Source organism: Triturus cristatus, chromosome 5_1 (genome assembly GCF_964204655.1).
Source record: "Triturus cristatus chromosome 5_1, aTriCri1.1, whole genome shotgun sequence".
NCBI lineage: Eukaryota > Metazoa > Chordata > Amphibia > Caudata > Salamandridae > Triturus > Triturus cristatus.
In genome coordinates, this window is record NC_140587.1 from 984755500 (window position 1) to 984778143 (window position 22644).

At 42.1% G+C, this 22644-nt stretch overlaps 1 protein-coding gene across 5 annotated transcripts in view; it reads left to right on the forward strand.

Moving 5' to 3' along the window:
* ATPSCKMT (ATP synthase c subunit lysine N-methyltransferase) overlaps positions 1 to 22644 on the forward strand; it is a 216236-nt gene that overhangs the window by 2818 nt on the left and 190774 nt on the right. The gene's annotated exons all lie outside the window — the stretch shown is intronic.

The following is a 22644-nucleotide window of genomic DNA, read 5'->3' on the forward strand; positions in this document are numbered from 1 at the left end:
CACACAGAGCCACACACACAGAGCCACACACACAGCCATCTGCGCTCCCTCAGCCGGCTTGTGAGTGTAACGTCCCATGTGCTTGTGCTGGCGTCACTAGGATAAGCTAGTCCCCATTGTTTGGTTTGTTGCGCGCGTTAATGACAACTTTGCGGTAATTGTTCATTGTATGTAAGACATCAGGTCAATCTGAGCTGTTAGCCGAGACCTAAAAAACAGCTTAACGTAATATATCAAGTGTGCTTTGTTTACAGCGCGTCTGTTGCAGGTAAAGAAATTGGATTTATATGTAATCGGTGCAATCAGGAAACTCTGCGCTAATTGCCAACAGATCAGCAATTATAGTGTATTTATGTCATGCCTTCAAAATATCACGTGATGAACACTAATGGAGGAGGGCTGGGAGCAGTTAAGCTGAGCCTGTAGTAAATAAACAATTGAAGTGCTAGAACTGCCCTTCTATTTAAGCTTCCATATTAATCTGGAATACACATTTAGAGAGCGTGAAACAAAATGTGTCAGAAGAATAACTTCATTCTTTTGTTTGATTAAATCAATATTTTATTAGTCTGATTTATAGGTCTTTATAACCTTCCTGTTGCCCAAGGGGCTGAATATTTAGAAAAAAATAATTAATAGTATATTTACAACATTTATACATTCAATCCTGACATATCACATACACATCTCATGCACTCACATCCATTCCTACTATCACACAGACTTAATACACATTGAAGCACAATTTAAACAATCAAAAGACCACAGAGTTAATTATTAGAACGCCAAGTTTGACTTCTAACACTTCTTAGTTTTCGGTATTTTTAGCCTCTTGTGGTCACAGAATAAGGTCTACGCGTTTCGAGACCCATGGATCATCGGGTCTCTCTTCAGGACCTGTAAAGTGATAGAAAACCTAAATCAATTCGGGAACTTCCCATTACCCTCTCTCATAAGTCTTTGTGAAGAAGCTGGATTAATTTACCTTGTGTCAGATGGAGACGGACGGGATTTGTCTAAAGAAAGAAGAAATAGTGAAGGAGTGTCAGGACAACCATGCCTAATTTAGGAAAAGAAGAGCATTCAGAAACTGAGTAAATTCGGAATTGACTTACAGTTGAGTGGGTTTGCTAAACCCACGTGAGGAAGTTTGATTGATTAACAGGAAGGCAGCTGGTTGGGCTGAGCCTGGTTGAGACAATGGGGGAGCAACAAACATGGCATCAGATCGAGCTTAATGCTTTGGAAGGAACATTAGGGTACGTCGCGTGTGAGAGCCAGGATTTACCTTAAGAGGAAGTATCTTGTGGTTGTAATTGAGTTCGCTGCGGGGGCGCCGCTTTACATCAGAAATGGTGATGATCAACTCTGTGAGAAAACGGTAGGATATTAGGAGAATTAGAAACCGGGAAGGGGGAATGAAAGGCTGAAGGGACGTAGTCTCAATCTGGTAGCGTTTCATACCTGTCGAAGTCAGAGGGTTTTCGTAAGGACCCTTCAACCGCACCACCCGATGAGATAAACGAAATTGATCTTGCTCTCCCCCCCCCTTTTTTTTGAATATTAAATCGGAAATATTTACTTAAGGACCATTAACGTAACGGACCACGTTGTATTGCAACTTTTTGAATCCCTTGGAATTCAGTTCGTAAGTTTCACCACCATTCTGTGGAGACCGAAACCAAACGCAACTAATAAAATGTGAATCACCGCTTTTTGATAACTTTTCCACTCCGTGGGAAACGCTATCCCATGAAGGACACAAATTACATTCTATCACACACGATCCGCCATGACCAGTCCTGTTTCTATGCCTAACCCCTCCTCCAATCAGCCACCAGACGCTTAAAACGTAAGCAACAAGGGACCATCATCGCGACGAAAATCGGCAGATTAAAACACGGAAACGAACGGACACCTTACGAAAACCCTCTGACTTCGACAGGTATGAAACGCTACCAGATTGAGACTACGTCCCTTCAGCCTTTCATTCCCCCTTCCCGGTTTCTAATTCTCCTAATATCCTACCGTTTTCTCACAGAGTTGATCATCACCATTTCTGATGTAAAGCGGCGCCCCCGCAGCGAACTCAATTACAACCACAAGATACTTCCTCTTAAGGTAAATCCTGGCTCTCACACGCGACGTACCCTAATGTTCCTTCCAAAGCATTAAGCTCGATCTGATGCCATGTTTGTTGCTCCCCCATTGTCTCAACCAGGCTCAGCCCAACCAGCTGCCTTCCTGTTAAACAATCAAACTTCCTCACGTGGGTTTAGCAAACCCACTCAACTGTAAGTCAATTCCGAATTTACTCAGTTTCTGAATGCTCTTCTTTTCCTAAATTAGGCATGGTTGTCCTGACACTCCTTCACTATTTCTTCTTTCTTTAGACAAATCCCGTCCGTCTCCATCTGACACAAGGTAAATTAATCCAGCTTCTTCACAAAGACTTATGAGAGAGGGTAATGGGAAGTTCCCGAATTGATTTAGGTTTTCTATCACTTTACAGGTCCTGAAGAGAGACCCGATGATCCATGGGTCTCGAAACGCGTAGACCTTATTCTGTGACCACAAGAGGCTAAAAATACCGAAAACTAAGAAGTGTTAGAAGTCAAACTTGGCGTTCTAATAATTAACTCTGTGGTCTTTTGATTGTTTAAATTGTGCTTCAATGTGTATTAAGTCTGTGTGATAGTAGGAATGGATGTGAGTGCATGAGATGTGTATGTGATATGTCAGGATTGAATGTATAAATGTTGTAAATATACTATTAATTATTTTTTTCTAAATATTCAGCCCCTTGGGCAACAGGAAGGTTATAAAGACCTATAAATCAGACTAATAAAATATTGATTTAATCAAACAAAAGAATGAAGTTATTCTTCTGACACATTTTGTTTCACGCTCTCTAAATGTGTATTCCAGATTAATATGGAAGCTTAAATAGAAGGGCAGTTCTAGCACTTCAATTGTTTATTTATTTTCAAAATATCACGGCACGCTTAAAAATCAAAGCGGAACCCATGTGCAGGCCATAACATTACTCCTGCGCTAGGATGAACAAGTCCTAAACTCCTTTAGCTGCATAAAAGGGAGCTTTTAATAAGCGTCTAATTCCCTCAGCTGGGTATTTATGGCCAAGTTAAGGAATGGTGATGAGCTCTGCGCAGACTGTCCCCCTCCCCTCTGTCCTGACTCCAATGTGCTAAAAACACAAAACAACCAAAGATAAAAGGGTTTTAAAAAAAGAATACATACTTTTAAAGGCGGGTGCGTTTGGGTCGCTCCAGAATGTTCTCTTTCCAAGGGCAGTGGGTTTACCCTGAGGGGTGTTCACCATGTGGAAAGTGTGTGTGGGCTAGAGCCCCCTGAATAACACGACCTGCAGAAAGTGTAAGCTCACAGAAAAGGAAGGCCATTTAGGGGCGTGTGCTGCAGATCGGCGCATATAAAATCTCCCTACTTCCACGGACAGAGTAAATTCACAGTCGCACGCACATACACTCATCACACGCTAGGGCCCACCACACTAAAATTCACACTATTACTCTATCCACACTGAATATAGGAGAGAAAACCTAAACCAATCTGCATCTGAACGAGGTCAATGCGACCATAAAGAAATTGTCCTGAGTCATGATTTTAAACATAGGAAATACAATTCAATAAATGACAAAGAAATAACCACCCGACACTGGAATTCAAACAAATGCTTATTTATCCAAATTAGTTCAAAATGAAAGTCAATCAATAGCAAAATCATTGTTCTCATAGTTACCTATTCTAGCTAAATGGGTCAGGACAGGTCTCTCGGTAAAGTCTCTAGAGCTGCCGTCCTCAGCATAGGTTCAGGAAGAAGTGGCCTCAAAATCCAAAATGCAATGACCGCAAAGAACACGGACCCTCTCTAGTCTAGTATATTTATAACAAAAATAACAAAAAATAAAGTTACAAACAAACTTTGAATATCCGTTGAGCCGCTGAGCAGAGCGAGCAGGAAAGGATGTCACTTGGTAACATTTAGAAAACCTCCGCTCAGGAAAAATCACAAAAATAAAAGCACGGAAGAAGGAACTTCGAGTTTGCAAGCGATACATTTATGAATGCTCTTCCTTGGTACCATAGCAGAGCCACCGCAGATTTATCATTGTTCATTGTGGCTTAATTCTTCTCCAAGGACAATTGGAAGCATGCCCAGAGCTGCTGTCCTCACGGAAACTTTTAAATTAGACAGAGGCTGTGGTCAGGTGACTTTCAACCATGTTCAGCAAGGCCTCTCGTCACATCTCAATCACTCGAGCGCAGGCTGTAAATGGCAGCCATCTTTGTTTAGGCCAAAACGGACCATCTTAATTAAAAGAAACACAAAACAACGTTACCACATCATAATGATTATACAGTGTTAATCCCCACTAATACCCATATGTGTATGTAATTACCTAGCCGTCTGCAACACAAAGAAGCATTAGCACACGTTATTTTAAAAGCGCAAACTCGAAACAAATAGCACTTCTGCAATACTCATTTTAATTAAACTGCGCATATTATTAAGCAACATATATGCATTCCCACGTGTAGTTTCTCTCATTAGTAATGTTGATTAATAAAGACTTTTAACAAAACAAACTATTATTTAGTGATTACAAATTAGTAATTTTAATCATAACATATAGACAAAACTGGAGCTTAAAACTCGATAAATTTTCAACAGAAAACTCTGCTCCAGCAATCCCCCCTTTGGTGATATATTATCACCACAAAATCCAACCCAAAAAAAAAATTTAGTCCCAATTTTTAGGAGAAATTGAAAATGTCTTTTATGACACAACATTAAAAACATTAAACACCAGACTCTCTCACATCATCCCTCTTCGACTCCAAGTACACACTCTCCCTCAATTCTTCTAATTCTATTTCTTGTGGGTCTCTCCTTGTACTCTTTTGTTTCTTTTCACCATTTCCTCTAATTATTCTCTTTCTCCCTCCCCTGTTTTTACAACACAAACACCCCAATCTTAGTATCAATAAAGCAACAATTACACATGTCAATGGAAATAATATTTTACCAATAATGGTACTACCTATCTTAGCAATAAAACTCTTAACTGCAACTATCTTATTAGCTATTTTAGTCCAGATACTTTCAGCTTCCAGTGGTACTAATTCTTCATGCAAATCAGTAATATTTTTGATATAGACCTTTAAATCTTTGCTTTCGTCAGGAATGTAAGTGCAACAATGTTGAACTTTCAGCATTCCACAAACTCCACCCTCTTTGGCCAATAGAATATCAAGGGCAAGTCGATTTTGCATAGACATGGCACGTACGGCAATCATCTCCGTATTTACCAACAGAAACCCTCCAGCGGTACTTGTCGATAAGCGATCCACCACTGTTGACAGTTTCCGAATTCCATATGCATTTAAAGAAATTCCCACTGCTGGAATTAAAGCTCCAAAAATATCACCCACAATTTCTGACCAAGTTTCTCTCTTAAAGCGTGTTAGTAAATTAATGTGTTCTACATCTTCTATCCTATCTATATGAAAAATCTTTGGAAAGACCAGGCCCACATAACACGTGCCATACCAATGGTCAGGCAACTTGTAATAAGCCTTGTTCCCACAAACATAATACACTCCTGGGAAAACTGGATCTTCTCCACCTTTAAAACCCCATCCTGTCGCAATGAAGTATGTATCATGACACTCACTAGTCCCAACAAAATAGTTATCATATTGGGATCTCTTTCTGGTAATGCATAGTTTACCCTTCTGTGGTGCATCTAAAGCCAAAGTTGGACTGGCCCCATTCCTCAATTCCTTTCCCATCTCAATATCCCAAATTGTCTCACTCACTTTATATTTCCCTGCCTTTTCATGCATGCTCATTCTCCTTTCCTCTACCATATCTAGGAAAGCCTTCTCCTCTTCTTTCAGACTGCAAGTTAAATTGTTTCTAAAAATGTAATCTAATGTTAATTCATCTTTCTCAATAAAAATCTCACCAAAAATGTTAGCTTCTGTAGCTTGATTCAGCTTTTTGTTCATAGGCAATTGCCCAAAAATGTTATCCTTGTTAGACATCTCGTAATCTATTTTCCCTAACAAATAAAAAACACTACTTAGCACACTGCATGAAATCCCATACGTGGCTGGTAAATGGTGATAAGTAACACCCTCTGAAACGGATGCAGGCAACTGCATACAGACGTAGCAATCCCTAACTTCCATTGTCTTTACGTATTCGTACAACAACTTTGAAAAAACATTACTAGAAAAATCATTAATTGATCTATCCTTATGTATGTAAATGTTACTAATTCTAGCTCGAACTACTTTTTGTGAATTCTTCTCTACATTGGTCACATTCTCAGTATGTATTCCAAAAGTGTCTATTGTAACTCTAAAAGTAACTAGTAAACCTAGTACACTCCATAATAGCATTAATAATCCAGTACAGCAGCAGCACATTCTACACCATCTTTTCAAGAAGGCACATCTACTTTGATTATTCTCTGTGTTAGCCATTTTACTACTTTGGCAGTGTCTTTTGACTTAGCCTCTTCTACTCCACTACTGAGTTTTAGAACTCTAGATTATTTCACACAGCTAATTCAGATTTTCTCTTTTCACTTTTCTCCAAGTGACTCCTTTAGTTCACTCAATTTGGATTTTCATCACTTTTCACTTCTTCTTCAGCAACATCAAATTGTATCAGATCTTCAACAACATCCTGTGCATCCGACTCTTCTCCAATGTCAGTCAGGATAACTTTCAGGATTCCAACAGTTTTCTCCTCAACCACTTCTCGTACGGTCCCCTCTGGATTTCCTTGACTTTCTGCCTCTTCACCTTCAGACAGCGCCACATACGTCCATTCCGGTGACCTATACTTCTGGTTAGGTTTTCTGATTCTCTTGATCTCCTCTGGTTCTTTTGATACCTTTTGTTTTTCACCTTTTGCTTTATTCTGACTAGACACCTCGTTCACCTGTTCAGCTTTCGATGAATTTGCTCGTGTCAGTCTGTACCTCAGTCTCTTTATCCTGTTAGGCCAAAGATCTCCTCTTACAACCCTCTTTGGTCTCACTTCTTTATTATTTCTTTCTCCGATCCAAGTTCTCTTTCTCAGAACTCGACCCTCTGATTTCTCATTTTCACTCTCATCCGATTCTGTCTCATTTGCCTCTTGTTCTTCAACAGTTTTCTTTCGCTCCACAGTCTTTTCTACCACCGATTGAGACTTCCCTAATTCTGTCCCTCCTCGGGTCTCCGACACGCAATCTTCTTGCTGTCTACTTGTCCCTTCACCTAGCTTATCAGGAATGTTCCCTACACCTCCTCGGGGGTCTTCCGCAATCTGTCCCTCCCTATCTTCTTCTGACCCTGCTTCTTCAGGTGTAATCTCAAGTGGATTTTCAACCTCCTCATCTGATTCAGGTGTAGTTTCCGTGGAGTTGCTCTTTCCTCTTCTTTCTTCTCTACTGCTTGTTGGAACTTCAGGCACTCTTACAGAATCAGATCTCTCCTCTGAGACTCTCATTTTTTCTCTTGAAGCCTCTCTTGGAAAGAAAAAAGAATCACCTGACTCTCTTTCTCCTTCACCCCTTTCAGGATTCTTTTTTCTTCTCACTGGTTCATTTTCTGCATCATCACTGGAATCTGACTCTTCAAAATACTCCTTACCAGTCCCATCCTTCGGATTTGGAACTCTCAGAGTATGATTCGCATGAACCCAGTTCTTCACACCAGCACACTTCACTGCAGTCGTTGTAGTCAGAATAACTTGTCTTGGCCTTCCCCACCTTGGAACCAAGCAATTTCTTCTCCTGTGCACCTTAATCCTCACCCAGTCCCCTGGACTCAGATCATGGGCTTGCTTCTTCTCAAGTGTGGTAGCGTCTTCTCCAACCTGGTGAAACACAGAATGAACTGCGTCAGCCAGGCCTTTACAGTAATCCAAAATCATGTCATCAGTTATTGTCATCAACTTGTTGACAGGCACAAATGCATGTCTCATCGCACGTCCCATTAATATTTCGTGCGGACTCAACCCTGTGGTTCTATCTGGAGTAGACCTAATAGTCATTAGCACTAGAGGCAAGACATCAGGCCATTTCATTCCAGTGGCTAAACACATCTTACCAATTCGGTTTTTTATTGTGCCATTCATCTGTTCAACAACGCCAGAAGCCTCTGGTCTGTATGCACAATGTAGCTTCTGCTGTATGCTCAATGCTTCACAAATTAAACCCATGAGCTCATTGTAGAAGTGTCCACCTCTGTCAGACTCAATTGTCACTGGGAACCCGTACCTAGGAATCAACTCTCTTAACAGTAACTTTGCAACTGTTATCCCATCATTCCTCCTAGTCGGATAGGCCTCCACCCATCTTGAGAACAAACAGACTACCACTAGAACATACCTCAATCTGTTCACTTGGGGCATTTCAATGAAATCTATTTGCATTCTGGTAAAAGGACCTCCTTCTCTGCCTATTGTTCCGAGGCTCACCACTGTCTTCTTTCCAGTATTGAACTGCTGACAAATCAAACATCTCTGACAGATGCTCTCTGCAATCAACCTGAACTTTGCATTGTACCAGGTCTGCTTGAATGACCTAATCATTGCGTCCCTCCCCAGATGTCCCTGGCCATGATACATTCTTGCCATTGTCGACAACATGGAATTGGGCATGACTGGTCTACCATCTCTATAGATCCAAACATGATCTGTCTCTCTTGGGGCACAACCTGCCTTGATCCAATCTCTCATTTCCTCATCTCCTGCCTCATCCTGCAACTGTTTCACTTCATCCCACGTTTCTAGGACATTAGTAAATATCACAGAACAAAAAGACATCTCCCTTTCTCGTGCCCTATTAATCGAATGATTGTTCTTTGCACAATACTGTGCTATGTCATTGGCAAAACGATTACCAAGTGTAACAAAATCCTCTCCTTGTCCATGAGCAGCACACTTCACCACTGCTAACTCTTTAGGCAGCTGTATCTCCTCAAGCAATTTCCCAATCACTTCAGCATTCTTTATTGGAGTCCCACTCGACGTCAAGAAACCTCTCTGTAGCCAAAGCTGGCCAAAATCATGAACGACTCCAAATCCGTACTGACTATCAGTCATCACAGTCACTCTCAGATTTTTCCCAATTTTGCAAGCTTTTGTCAATGCCACCAATTCAGCCACTTGAGCAGATCTTACTCCTTTCAAAGGCGAAGCTTCCATAACTTCTGAAACCTTGCACACCACATATGCTGCACTCAGCACACCATCATCAGTTCTCAAACATGATCCATCCACAAACAGCACATGATCACTCTCTGGCAATGGCAAATCTCTTATGTCTGGTCTTGGTTTCGTGCAGTAGTCAAGCACATCCAAACAATCATGATCAACATCATCTCCCACATTCACATTGTCAGCATCTGGTAACAACGTTGCTGGATTCACATTCACACATTTCTCAAGAGTCACATTTGATGCTCCCAGAATGATTTTCTCATATTTAGTCAACCGACTATGTGACATGTACTGAGTCCTGCTTCTTGTCAAAAGAATTGCCACATCATGAGGTACGAATACCCGTACAGGATATCCCATTATTATACCCTCACTCTGTTCCAAGCTTCTGCATGTAGCAGCTACTGCTTTCAGGCAACCTGGCAAACCCACAGCTACGGGATCAAGTGTCGATGAGAAGTACGCAATTGGCCTTCTCAGTTGCCCATGTTTCTGAATTAACACTGAAAGTGCACATCCATTTCTTTCACTGCAGTACAACTCAAACTCTTTCTCATAGTCTGGCATTCCCAAAGCAGGGGCTTCACACATTCTGCTCTTCAACTCTTCAAATGCTGCCATTTGTTCTCCATCCAGTTCCAATGGATCTCTCACCTCACTTTTGGTCAACTTAATCAGTGGCTTTGCTATTAGGGAGAAATTACTTATCCACTGACGACAATAACCCACCATCCCCAGAAACATCCTCACCTCCCTCTGGGTCATCGGGGCTCTCATTCCTCTGATAATTTTGATCCTGTCATCAGTCACCTTTCTCAGACCCTTTTCAATATTGTGTCCAAGATAATGCACCTCTTTCTTGCAAAATTGCAATTTGGCTGGAGATACCTTTAACCCTCCATCTGCCAGATGATTCAGTAAAGCTATGGTATCTACTTCACAAGCTTCACGTGTCTTCGATGCCACAAGTAAGTCATCGATATACTGCACTAGCACTGAGCTTTCAGGCATGATCAAACTCTCCAATGACTTTTTCAACAACTGATTGAATATCGAAGGACTCTCTGTATACCCCTGTGGGATACAACACCATGCTAAAATACGCTGTCCAAACCGAAATGCAAAAATCGGCTGGCTGTCATGATGCAATGGAATTGAAAAGAAAGCATGACACAAATCAATCACTGTATACCACTCAGCATCATGAGGAATCTGATACAAAATCACTGAAGGATTTGGCACAATGGGACAACACGCCACCACAGTTTTGTTAACCTTTCTCAAATCTTGCACAATCCTGAACTTTCCATTAGGTTTCTTCAGCCCCATTATCGGTGAATTACACGGGCTACTCAGTAACTCTCTCAAAACACCCTGTTGAATCATCTTGTCAATTATAGGAGTTATTCCTTCAATTATCTCTGGTGTCAATCTGTACTGTGGGATATTAGGATAAACAATCCCCTCTTTCACTGAAATCTTCACTGGATCTACATTATTCATCAATCCCGCATCTTCTCCAGTAAAATCCCAAACCGCTGTTTTCACGGTGTGTCTCAACTCCTGAGGCAAATCATCTGGATTAAACACAGCATATGTACCAACAATCTCACTCTCTCTATTATCTAGAGTCATCCGGTACAAAACATCCTCATCTGGTGTCTCAAAAGCTATTCCATCCGGAGTACAGAAAATTGTGCAGTTCATCTTGCACAATAGGTCCCTACCTAACAAGTTTACTGGACTAGTGTCACAGACTACAAACCTGTGCATGTCTGAAAATTTCCCTATTCTTACCCTTACTGGTTCGGTAAGACGAGTCTTAATCTGTGTATTGGCTACACCAACCACTTGGATTGCTTCGTCCGAGAGAGGAAGATTTCTAATATCTGCTGACCTGACAGTTGATCTCGTCGCTCCTGTGTCTACCAAAAAAGTAACACTCTCCCCATTTATTTTCCCATCTACAAATGGTCCTGCCTGGTCTATTTCTAGAGTTGCACCAAGTATGCACTCTTCCTCCTCTCTTCGGCACCGTCAATAGTCCCCTTCAGACTCACTCCCATCCTCTGCTACCAGGAAACTGCTGCAGATCGGCGCATATAAAATCCCCCTACTTCCACGGACAGAGTAAATTCACAGTCGCACGCACATACACTCATCACACGCTAGGGCCCATCACACTAAAATTCACACTATTACTCTATCCACACTGAATATAGGAGAGAAAACCTAAACCAATCTGCATCTGAACGAGGTCAATGCGACCATAAAGAAATTGTCCTGAGTCATGATTTTAAACATAGGAAATACATTTGAAAACTCAATAAATGACAAAGAAATAACCACCCGACACTGGAATTCAAACAAATGCTTATTCATCTAAATTAGTTCAAAATGAAAGTCAATCAATAGCAAAATCATTGTTCTCATAGTTACCTATTCTAGCTAAATGGGTCAGGACAGGTCTCTCGGTAAAGTCTCTCGAGCTGCCGTCCTCAGCATAGGTTCAGGAAGAAGTGGCCTCAAAATCCAAAATACAATGACCGCAAAGAACACGGACCCTCTCTAGTCTAGTATATTTATAACAAAAATAACAAAAAGTAAAGTTACAAACAAACTTTGAATATCCGTTGAGCCGCTGAGCAGAGCGAGCAGGAAAGGATGTCACTTGGTAACATTTAGAAAACCTCCTCTCAGGAAAAATCACAAAAATAAAAACACGGAAGAAGGAAACTCGAGTTTGCAAGCGATACCGTTATCAATGCTCTTCCTTGGTGCCATAGCAGAGTCACCGCAGATTTATCATTGTTCATTGTGGCTTTATTCTTCTCCAAGGACAATTGGAGTCATGCCCAGAGCTGCTGTCCTCACGGAAACTTTTAATTCAGGCAGAGGCTGTGGTCAGGTGACTTTCAACCATGTTCAGCAAGGCCTCTCGTCACATCTCAATCACTCGAGCGCAGGCTGTAAATGGCAGCCATCTTTGTTTAGGCCAAAACGGACCATCTTAATTAAAAGAAACACAAAACAACGTTACCACATCATAATGATTATGCAGTGTTAATCCCCACTAATACCCATATGTGTATGTAATTACCTAGCCGTCTGCAACACAAAGAAGCATTAGCACACGTTATTTTAAAAGCGCAAACTCGAAACAAATAGCACTTCTGCAATACTCATTTTAATTAAACTGCGCATATTATTAAGCAACATATATGCATTCCCACGTGTAGTTTCTCTCATTAGTAATGTTGATTAATAGAGACTTTTAACAAAACAAACTATTATTTAGTGATTACAAATTAGTAATTTTAATCATAACATATAGACAAAACTGGAGCTTAAAACTCGATAAATTTTCAACAGAAAACTCTGCTCCAGCACGTGTCCTCGAGCCACCTCATGTCACCTCAGGAATAACCCCGGGTTAGAGTGGTGCCACAGTGCAGACCCGGCTACACTACGGCGCCAGTGTGCCTGCCATATCCCTGATTGTATACGTGCAATTGGACCAGGGTACAGCACTGTGTGGGTGTTTGTACATAGTGCGAGTAGGTATCTGTGTGTGAGTGTCTGTGTGTGCGTGTAGTTACAGTACATGACTGTGTGCATAGTTTAAGAAGAACGTGAGCACTGTGCGACAATATGTCTGTGTGTTCACATACCTGCAACTTCACAGGGTTGAGTGTGGGTATAAATTATCTACTGGCGGTCGCCAGTAGATAGTTATAGTTAGGACCGTGTTTCCATAGGAAATCCGCAACATTCTATTTTGAATAACTTCGGCGCCGATTGACGAATCCTCGCGAAATTTTCAAAATAGGTGGGGCGCTCCGCTCCGCTCCTTCCCTGAAAGTCTCGGGGGGATTCGTCAAGCGGGGGCTGAGAAAAAGGGGGGTCCCAAAACGCGTTTTCCCCATGCATTTTTCCCTAGGACCTTTAGTCCGAGCTACAGCCTGAACGGCTGAACAGAATTACTTAAAATTTGGCAGAGAGGTAGCCCTCAGGTCAGGGATGTGCCTTTTGAAGGTCTCGTGTAAATCTGTTCAGTATTTCCTGAGAAAATAGCATTTAAATCAATATATATATCTATAGGCGCTCTCCGAGCGCGTACCGTAAGCTTACCGTACGCGCACGCCGCCGTGCGCGAGCGCGATTCTGATTGGTTGTTAGATCTTAGTAAACATTCGAATCGGTCGAAACCAGGAAGCGTCGGCCGCCATTTTGTCTCTCGCAGTCTGAGGGGGTGAAAAACAAAGGTGGATAACGTGTAAAGGGGGCAGGCTGGACAGTTCCTGACCCCCTAGCCTTGGTCAGGGGGTCCCAGAAGGACCCCCAAGGGCAAAAATGTATTTTAAATTTTTTATGAAAAATCGCGGAGTGCGCGTAGCGTACGCGCACGGTAGAAACGTAAAAATTCCGCGAACTACGTAACGTGGGCTTTTGGTGCGCGAAGCGCACCAAACGCCCACAGCGCGCGCACGGTGAAAAACCTTAAAAATAAATAAATAAATATACACATAACTTAGCATTTAAAAAACCGTACAAATTCACAGAAAAAATCATAGGTTTCACACACGTTATAGTTAGGAATTAGCATTTAAAAAACCTTGCAAATTCACTTAAAAAACCATAGGTTTCACACATGTTATAGTTAGCTGGGCATTTCACTCGTGAAAAACCAATTAAATTCCCCCGTTATAGTTAGTGCAGGCAACTATAACTCACGCGACCGCAATCCTCTGCTGATGACGTCAGATATTACATCACTGATGACATATGTGTTTTTCTGAAAAAAAAATATTTGTAATATATGTATAGCTAAAAATTAATGGAAGAAGACATGGGTAAATAAGTGTCTAAATACAGTGATGTAATATCTGACGTCATCAGCAGAGGATTGCGGTCGCGTGAGTTATAGTTGCCTGCACTAACTATAACGGGGGAATTTCATTGTTTTTTCACGAGTGAAATGCCCAGCTAACTATAACATGTGTGAAACCTATGGTTTTTTAAGTGAATATATATTTAAATATGTATAATATAGGATCTTGGAATTTTGGCGATTGTGGGAGCATGCATTATCTAGTTGTCTTTGCAGATGCGCGTGTCGGGGCGTGTGTGTTTGTGAGTGCATGATTCAAGATTGTGTTTGAAGTTAAGGTTGAGGGAAGCATATCTAAGTTTTCTTATTTTAACTTTCAGCATCTGTATGTATTTGTGTGCTGTGTGCGTGTTTATGAGAGAGAGAATGAGTTGACAGGTGCAGGAGTTTGTTTGTAGGGATGTGCCCTATAACGACATCATGTGTTTGTGAGTGCCTTTTGGTAGTAGTTTGTGTTTTTTCAGTCCCATATGTCTGTGTGTGTATTGGCATTCGTTTTTATGTATTTTGCCATGACTGTGCGTGCTCAATTATGTAATTGTGAGTGCCTGTATTTGAAAGTGGAAAGTGGATTGTCTGTGTTGTGTTTTTTTGTATTTTCAAGTGCATTGTTTGAGTGTATTTGGTTGTGCCCATGTGTTTTTATTAGGCGTATCTGTGTGTCTCTTATGTGTATGCACTTGCACGTATATTTTTTTTGTATGCGAATGGAGCGCTTTCATTTGCAGGTGTGTGTGCTGCTGTCTACCACAGCCTGGGCTTTTGTTTGAATTTAGTTGTGTCGGAGTCTGCATTTGCATGTGGTGTGCAATGTGTTTCTATATGATGTGGATTCCTTGCCCATGACTCGTGCGTCTTGGTTTGGGCGCACGTTTGTTGGTGTCTATCGCGGACCTGCGTTTGTGCGTGCTATTCGTTGTTTTTGACTGCATGTGGTGAGTTTTTGCATGTTTTCATGCGCCTTTGTCTTGAGTGCCAATGTGTGCGTGAGGGAGCTGGCCTGTTTCATGCGCCTCTGTTTGTGTTTCTGTGTGGAGTGTTTTGTCTAGGTGTGTGACTGCAGATGAGCACCCCTGCGGTGCTGGGAGTCTGTAGACCCTCACCCACTCTGGCCTGCTCCCCCAGGCTGCGCCTCCTCTCCCCGCAGCCCCTTTGTGTCACAAGTGCCCCCGCCAGTGTCGCCCTGCCCCAAGAGAGGCTGCAAAGGGTGCTCGGCTTGTCTCGTGCCCGCGCCCGCTGCCCTCTTGTAAAGCTGACAGGTTAAAGTGCCGGCTCCGGATAAAGAGCCGCACACGTGGGACCCCACATTCTGCGTCCGTGTCAGCACACCCCCTCTTCTGTTTGGGGTGCTGACGCCGGAGCAGGCTCATAAACAGAGCTGGAACAGGGGTGAGAATATGGTAAGACATGGGGGAGGAGGGGAGGGAGGTCCGGGGAGAGGGGCGCTTGCTTTAGGGCCAGTGCTCCGTGGAGTGTGAAATTGCAGGCCGTGGTGCTCCATATTGTACCAGAAGCAATTCCAAAACCTCCTCCGCCGGCAAGAACAGAGGGGCTCCAAGCTCCCCCTGCCCGTGGCCAGGCTGTCTGGGGATCAGTGTTTATAAATTATTTTACGTCCTCGCGCACTGTCTGTGAGGGGACGTACACAAAGCACGGTGCGCAGGTCTGGACGGGCCGGCTGCCACGACGTTAGCAAATATACTTTATTGCGAAATGTGGTTAAAGCGCTTCAGCGCCGACATGGACAGAAAGCGCTAAACAAATCTCAACACGATATATGTGCGTCTCTCGTGTCAGTCCAAGCTCCCCAACTGCCCCACCACTCGCCGCTCGTACACAAGCTGATCTTTTTAAGGTGGGTCCAACCACATGTTCTTAAAGTAGCAGTAACCACGCGTGACAGGATGTCTTCAAAGTCAGGTCCTTAAGTCTTTAGCAAAACCAAAGGTATCTTCTCCCACCCAACTGCGATAATAAAAAAATCACATCCTCAAGGCAGGCCGAGGTCTGAAGAACTGGAAAAAGAACTGTGGGCGGAGAATCAGAGGGAGAGGACAAGCACGCCACTGCCTTTCTCCGAGGCGAAGCAGAAATGCCTCGGAGAAAGGAAGCGGCGGTTTCGAATTCGGGGGCGTGTTTTTCTTTGCTCTCCTCTTGCCATTGGCTGGAGGAGATAATTAGAAAAGTTGCAAAAAACACGCCCCCGAATCCGAAAAGGACGGGGCCTGTTCGGAGTGACGAACCTCTTCTCCAATGGCTGGCCAGCATTCAAGAGGCCAGCCAATGGAGAAGAGGGGAGAAGAGGGGCGGGTTCAAGCCCCTCTTCTCCAAGTCATTATCTCTCGCGAGCGAGACTGCGCAAGCGCAGCCTTCGCTAGCCGAGACCTAAAAGCATCTAAAATTACCTCATGTATAAATATCGAAATGCAGATCTCAATTTCCTAAAAATGTATCCATCAACGAAATTACAGTGTACTGTACAATTAAGCGAATGCCGGAGCAATACTGGCATCAAGATACTTTTTTACTGCAGGTCCGTGGTTTTTATTTTGGACTCTGCAGTTGATAAAAACTTAAGTCTACAGTTGAGCATAGTATCCCCTGACTTAAAGCAAGCAATCACAGTTTACGTGCAGGAGAGTAGACTGCGTTTGTGGAAGGAGATTCTCAAACACTTTCTTCTATTTAATATAAATAGGGGGTAGATACAAATAAAGTGCGTTATAGCTTTTTTTTCCAACCTACATAAACGGCACTCGGCTGGAGCCTTTAATCTCTACCGTGTGTTAAGAACTCCGACTCGAAGTAGCTTCAATAAGTTCTTTTAATTACATACGCCAACACATGCTCCTACAGAAGCTGGAGCTAAGAACGTCATGTCAGTTCGGCGATCAGCTGTTAACTGTCATCGGACAGTCAACAGCTGGTGACCTCACTGGGGGTATGGTGTCCACGCAGGGACACTTGAACGCGTAGCATGAACGGTGTCCCAAGATGGACATATATAAAACGTAACACTTCTTCCCCCTTTGCGAATAAGAACACATTAACCAAATAAAGCTAGTAAGAGTTCATCCCAAGACACTGAGACAATCACTCACATACATAGTCTTTTAGTTTGACCGGTGGACCCAACAACCTTCCAGCCCGGCTGCTAATTTGCGGTGAAGTTTCGCTTGACGGCGTAGGTGGCAACATGCGCCTGGTTCTCGTTGTGCTTGGTTGAACGTTAGTTCCTGTAGCAGGCGTATAGATGGATCTTGATTGGCTGCTCACAGACGGTGTCGATGATGTAGGGAGCTCGTAGTCGGACTCACAGTCTGAAGAGTAATTGGTCGCCCTTTTGCTTTTGGTAGTAGGAGGGGGTTCTCCATGGATACTGTTTGTTCGGAGTCTTCCTTTCCCTTCCTTGCATTTTTGTACGCTGAAAGAGCGGAGAAGTGCCATACTTTGCTATCACTTTGGAGTGCTGAATTGCAAAACACATTTTGCACTGACAAAGGAGTGGTGTACCTGTTCTGTGTCTTGCCAACATGCCCACTTCTCCTTACTTTGACCATGTCTCCTACCTTGAGTTCCACATATTTACATCCATGTTTGTTGTCGTAGTTTTCCTTAGATTTGAGTTGGAATTGTGTAAGTTTCTCCTTTACATGTCTTGTAGACCAATGTACCCTTTTTGCTGCTTTAATCCAGCCAACATTATCTCTAGAAAGCGGTGTCCTACCCCGCATTAGTTCAAAAGGACTATGTCCCGTCGTTTCACAAGGTGTTATTCTGTACGCCCACACCGTTCTGAAGATTTCTTGCTTCCAGTTGAGGTTACTATTGATTGCAAGCTTGATGGTGCCCTTTAAAACCCTGTTAAATCTTTCGACAGCGCCATTCCCTGCGGGATGGTTGACTGACGTTGTCTTATGTTTGATGTTATGTCTGAGAATGTAGTTTTTAAACAAATCAGACGTGAACTGCGCACCATTGTCGCTTATAATTTGTTTTGGAAGGCCTTCCCGTGCAAAAGGTTCATCCATAAATTTTACTATACTTTGTGTTGTGCATCCGGTTTGTTAGTAATTTTAACTTCAGGCCATTTGGTGAAGTGATCTTTGATCACAACTAAATACCATTGCTCAAGGTCCTCAGACACTGGTCCCATGATGTCAATACCTATTCTCTCCCATGGCATTGAGGGACAGGATATGGGTTGCAAAGGCGGTCTAAACGCCACCTGTGTCTTATCAGCATCCATGCACAATTTACATTCTCTGACTGTTCTCTCGACATCAATACTGACCCCAGGCCACCAATACATATTCTTGACTCTACTTTTAGTCTTGGCAATTCCTAGATGACCTTCATGGCATATTTGTAATATTTTAGATTGAATTGATTTAGGTGGCACAAATCTTCCACTTCTCAGTAGGAATCCGTCTTCTAGGGACAATTCATCCTTGACTTCCCAGAATTGCTTGAGGTGTTCCGGTAGTTTGATTTTAGTTGACCATCCTTCATTGATTTTTTTCAAGACTTAACAGATTATGTCATTCTTTTTCTGTTCATTGAACCACTCATCTCTATTAATTCCACTGTTTTGTTCTAGGACATTCGCTATACACAGGTCTTCATTTTCGTTGTGTGCGAATTCTTTAGTTTTGACGGGCATCCTACTTAGATAGTCCGCCACCACATTTTTCACACCAGGAACATATTGTACTTTGTACACAAAATCAAATAGGCGTACTGACATTCTGCCCAATCTTGGCGAAGCAGTGTATAAACCCTTTGTGGTGAGTACTTTAGTTAGAGGCTTATGGTCGGTGCACACATTTACCATTCTGCCCCAAATGTATTGCCTGAAGTGCTCCAGTGCCCACACACAAGCTAGTGCTTCCCGTTCAATTACAGAGTATTTTTCCTCTGCTTGGGTAAGTGAGCGTGAGGCAAAAGCAACTGTATACTCGACCCCTTTGGAGTCCTTCAGGGTGAGAACTGCGCCTAGTCTCCTATTGCTTGCGTCTGTCATCACGTAATTATGTAACGTGGGATCATAGCCTTGTAGTGGTAGAGCCGTGCACATGTCTGTCATTAAGTTTTGAAAGGCTTCTTCGCAGTCTTCATTCCATTCAAACTTGTTCATCGTTTTCAGTTGTTGTCTCAGAGCATACGTTTTCAGTGCGAAATTTCTGATGAACTTGGAGTAGAACTCCACCAAACCCAAGAATGATCTTAACTCATCCTTGTTAGCTGGCACTGGCGAGTCTTTTATTGCCTGTATAAGTTCTTTTTTTGGACTGATACCGTTGCCGGTTATTTGATGGCCCAGATAGTTCATGGAACTGCTAGCAAACTTGCTTTTAGCATGCTCCGCGGTGAGTCTCTTTTTATTCAGTATATCTAAGACACGTTCAACTCTACTATCGTGCTCTTCTCTTGTTTTGCCCATAATTAAGATGTCGTCCTGAAAGAGCAGGATACCAGCAACTCCCTCAAAAATGTTATTCATGAGTCTCTGGAACATTGCTGCCGCTGAGGCTAAACTGAATGGCACTCTGGTAAACCTAAAACACCCATAAGGTGTGATGAATGTAGTCAGGGATCTGCTGTCGCGATGTAGGGGTACCTGGTGATAAGCAGATTTAAGATCAACTGTTGAGAACCACTTGACACCCTTAGTCGTGGACAACATTTTGTTTATTTTTGGTAGAGGATACTGCTCCACAATAATGTTCTGATTTAAATTCCTTAGGTCGATACAAAGCCTCAATTTACCATTGGCTCGCTTAGCGATAACGAGGGGAGCAACCCATTCTGATGCATCAACTCTTTCAATTATCCCTTCGTCTAAGAGCTGGTCTAACTGGGCCCTCACTTCATCTTTGATCGCAAACGGAATGTTCCTTGCTTTGTGTACAACAGGTGTAGTCACAGGTTTGAGTTTGATCTTGTGTTGATAACCTTTGAGTTCACCCACTGTTCCACTAAACACATTTGGATATTTTTTTAGCAAGGAATCCGCATAATCCTTATTATCAAATAGACTTAACACAGGTTCCACTTTGCTTGGGTCTAGGATGATGCCCAGATTACCCTGATCCATCCATCCTAGTACTGATGGTCCCACTTTTGAAACATATAGATTGCCTTCAGTTTCACACCCTTTGAAAATAAAATTCAACTTTTTAAATCCGCAGACATCAATGGGTTCGCCTGTAAATGATCTGATTTTTATATCAGGTTTTTCTAATTTATTTCCAAGTGTTTTTTCGAATTTTTCTTTCCAAACACCCTCATTGACTATTGTGTAAGGTGACCCTGAGTCAGCGACAATGTCAATGTTCACACCACCTATTGACATACAGCATATTGGTTTCTTTGTTTTTGTGACCGACTTTGTTGTAAATATTTTGTTCACATTTTCATTCTGTTCATCATCTATATTAAGTACGAACATATTGATGTCATCGGTGTCTGGTTCATTCTCATTAAAATCATCGTTATACTCAACCACCTTGACCTTTTGTGGTTTCTTCTTATTGCAGGCTTTGACATAATGACCTTTTACCCCACAATGTGTGCACTTAACTTCTCTTGCTGGGCATTTGGTATCATTAGCTAAATGTGATGGACTCAAACACCGGTAACTGTGGCCCCAGTTTCTCGTCTCAATTTTCTTGTAAGATGGTTTGTAATTCCTTTGATTCACATTTTGCCTGTTAAAGTTTTTTCTGTCTGTCACCCTGCTGACAGTGTCACTTTCTTTCTTCTCGTTAGTGTCAGAAAGGACCGCTTTAGCACAACGTCCAGTAAGTTCAGCCTTCCTTGCAATGTCAATAATGTTTTGTAATGGGTATTCTCCCTTCGCCCATAAATTATCCTGTATATTCGAGTTTGAGCCCTGCATCACTATTTGGTCACGAATGAATTCGTCATGAAGAGCTCCAAATCGACAATTTATTGCCAGATTCTTTAACGCAGACACGTAATCATCAATAGATTCGCTTTCTCCTTGCTTCCTATGGAAAAATTTGTAACGGTCCACTCCGACGCATACTGTCGGTTTATAATACGTGTTGAGATCATCAATAGCATTGGTGAACACGTCACCTTCATTTTCTGCCCTGATTTTCTTGTTGATTGCATTGTAAACTTTTATACCACCGGCTCCTAAACAATGCATGAGCATTTTATACTTCCTTTCTGCTTTAACCTCATCATCCTCTTCTAATGTGGAAATATAATTCAAAAAATATTCTCTCCATTTCTCCCACTTGAGAGCAGGTTCTCCTCCTGCACGTATGAAAGTTTCAGGAGGCGAAAGATTCCACACACACCCTGAAGCCATATTGAATAGAGGCTTTACAATTAATTTGATGAATGAATATTTCCAAAATAATCATGTGAAGATGTACTCAATGTAAATGTACACTAAGCCAAAAATGGCTCCAGAGTTCCCAATGGCTGCAATGTGCTTATATATTTGTTTTGCTCATTAAAAACCTTACTGTTCAGAATTTTAGAGCGAACAAAATCAAAACCACCTATAAATGCTTGTGTTAGTGCAGTGAACAGTTTCTACTTAGGTTACTTGTTCCACAATACTTCATGGCGATTAATTCTTAGTTGTTTTTTTTTTATGTTCTACATGGCATCTACTGCTTTTCACATGTAGAATGCTGCCGATGTTTTCGAAGCGCAGGAGTCGTTTTTTGCTTAACGCTACTGCTGTCCTTCTTATTATGCCGCCACTTCTCTCTGAAGTGCAGGAGACGCGTTTAATATTTCCTTGTATTTTTTCGTTTACGCTATTCAAAATGGCGCCATTGCGTTGCGTGAACAACTAGACTGCGTTTTGTTATGAGAGTTTCTGGATTCCAAAATGGAGGCACGTCGATGACGTCACAGCGCGGTGACGTGTGTAACAGCTGAGATTGAAGGCGAATTCCGTTGGAGTGACAGTTGAGAAACTCCTCAACGTTGGTTTGACAGTTGAGAAAGATCAACTTCTTTTTTCACTCAGTCATTAACTTAGAAATTTTTAAGTCCAATACAATTCATAGCAATTTTTCATACTTCATCACGGATGCGCAAAGCGAAGGTTAAGTTGAAGTAGAATGATTCACTGACATATATCTTCGTTATTTTCCTCACAATTCGACATACTTTTCCGTGAAGTCACTCAATATTTTCTTCTTAATACCTTGCAGAATCAGATTTTTACGTTTCTCCTTTTCAAGTAGAATTTTCATCAGACTGACTTTGCCGTTAATAATTAATTTTCTTTTAAAATTGAATTCCGTGGGTTCCGTGTTGGTGCTCATCGCCACATTGTTAAGAACTCCGACTCGAAGTAGCTTCAATAAGTTCTTTTAATTACATATGCCAACACATGCTACTACAGAAGCTGGAGCTAAGAACGTCATGTCAGTTCGACGATCAGCTGTTAACTGTCATCGGACAGTCAACAGCTGGTGACCTCACTGGGGGTATG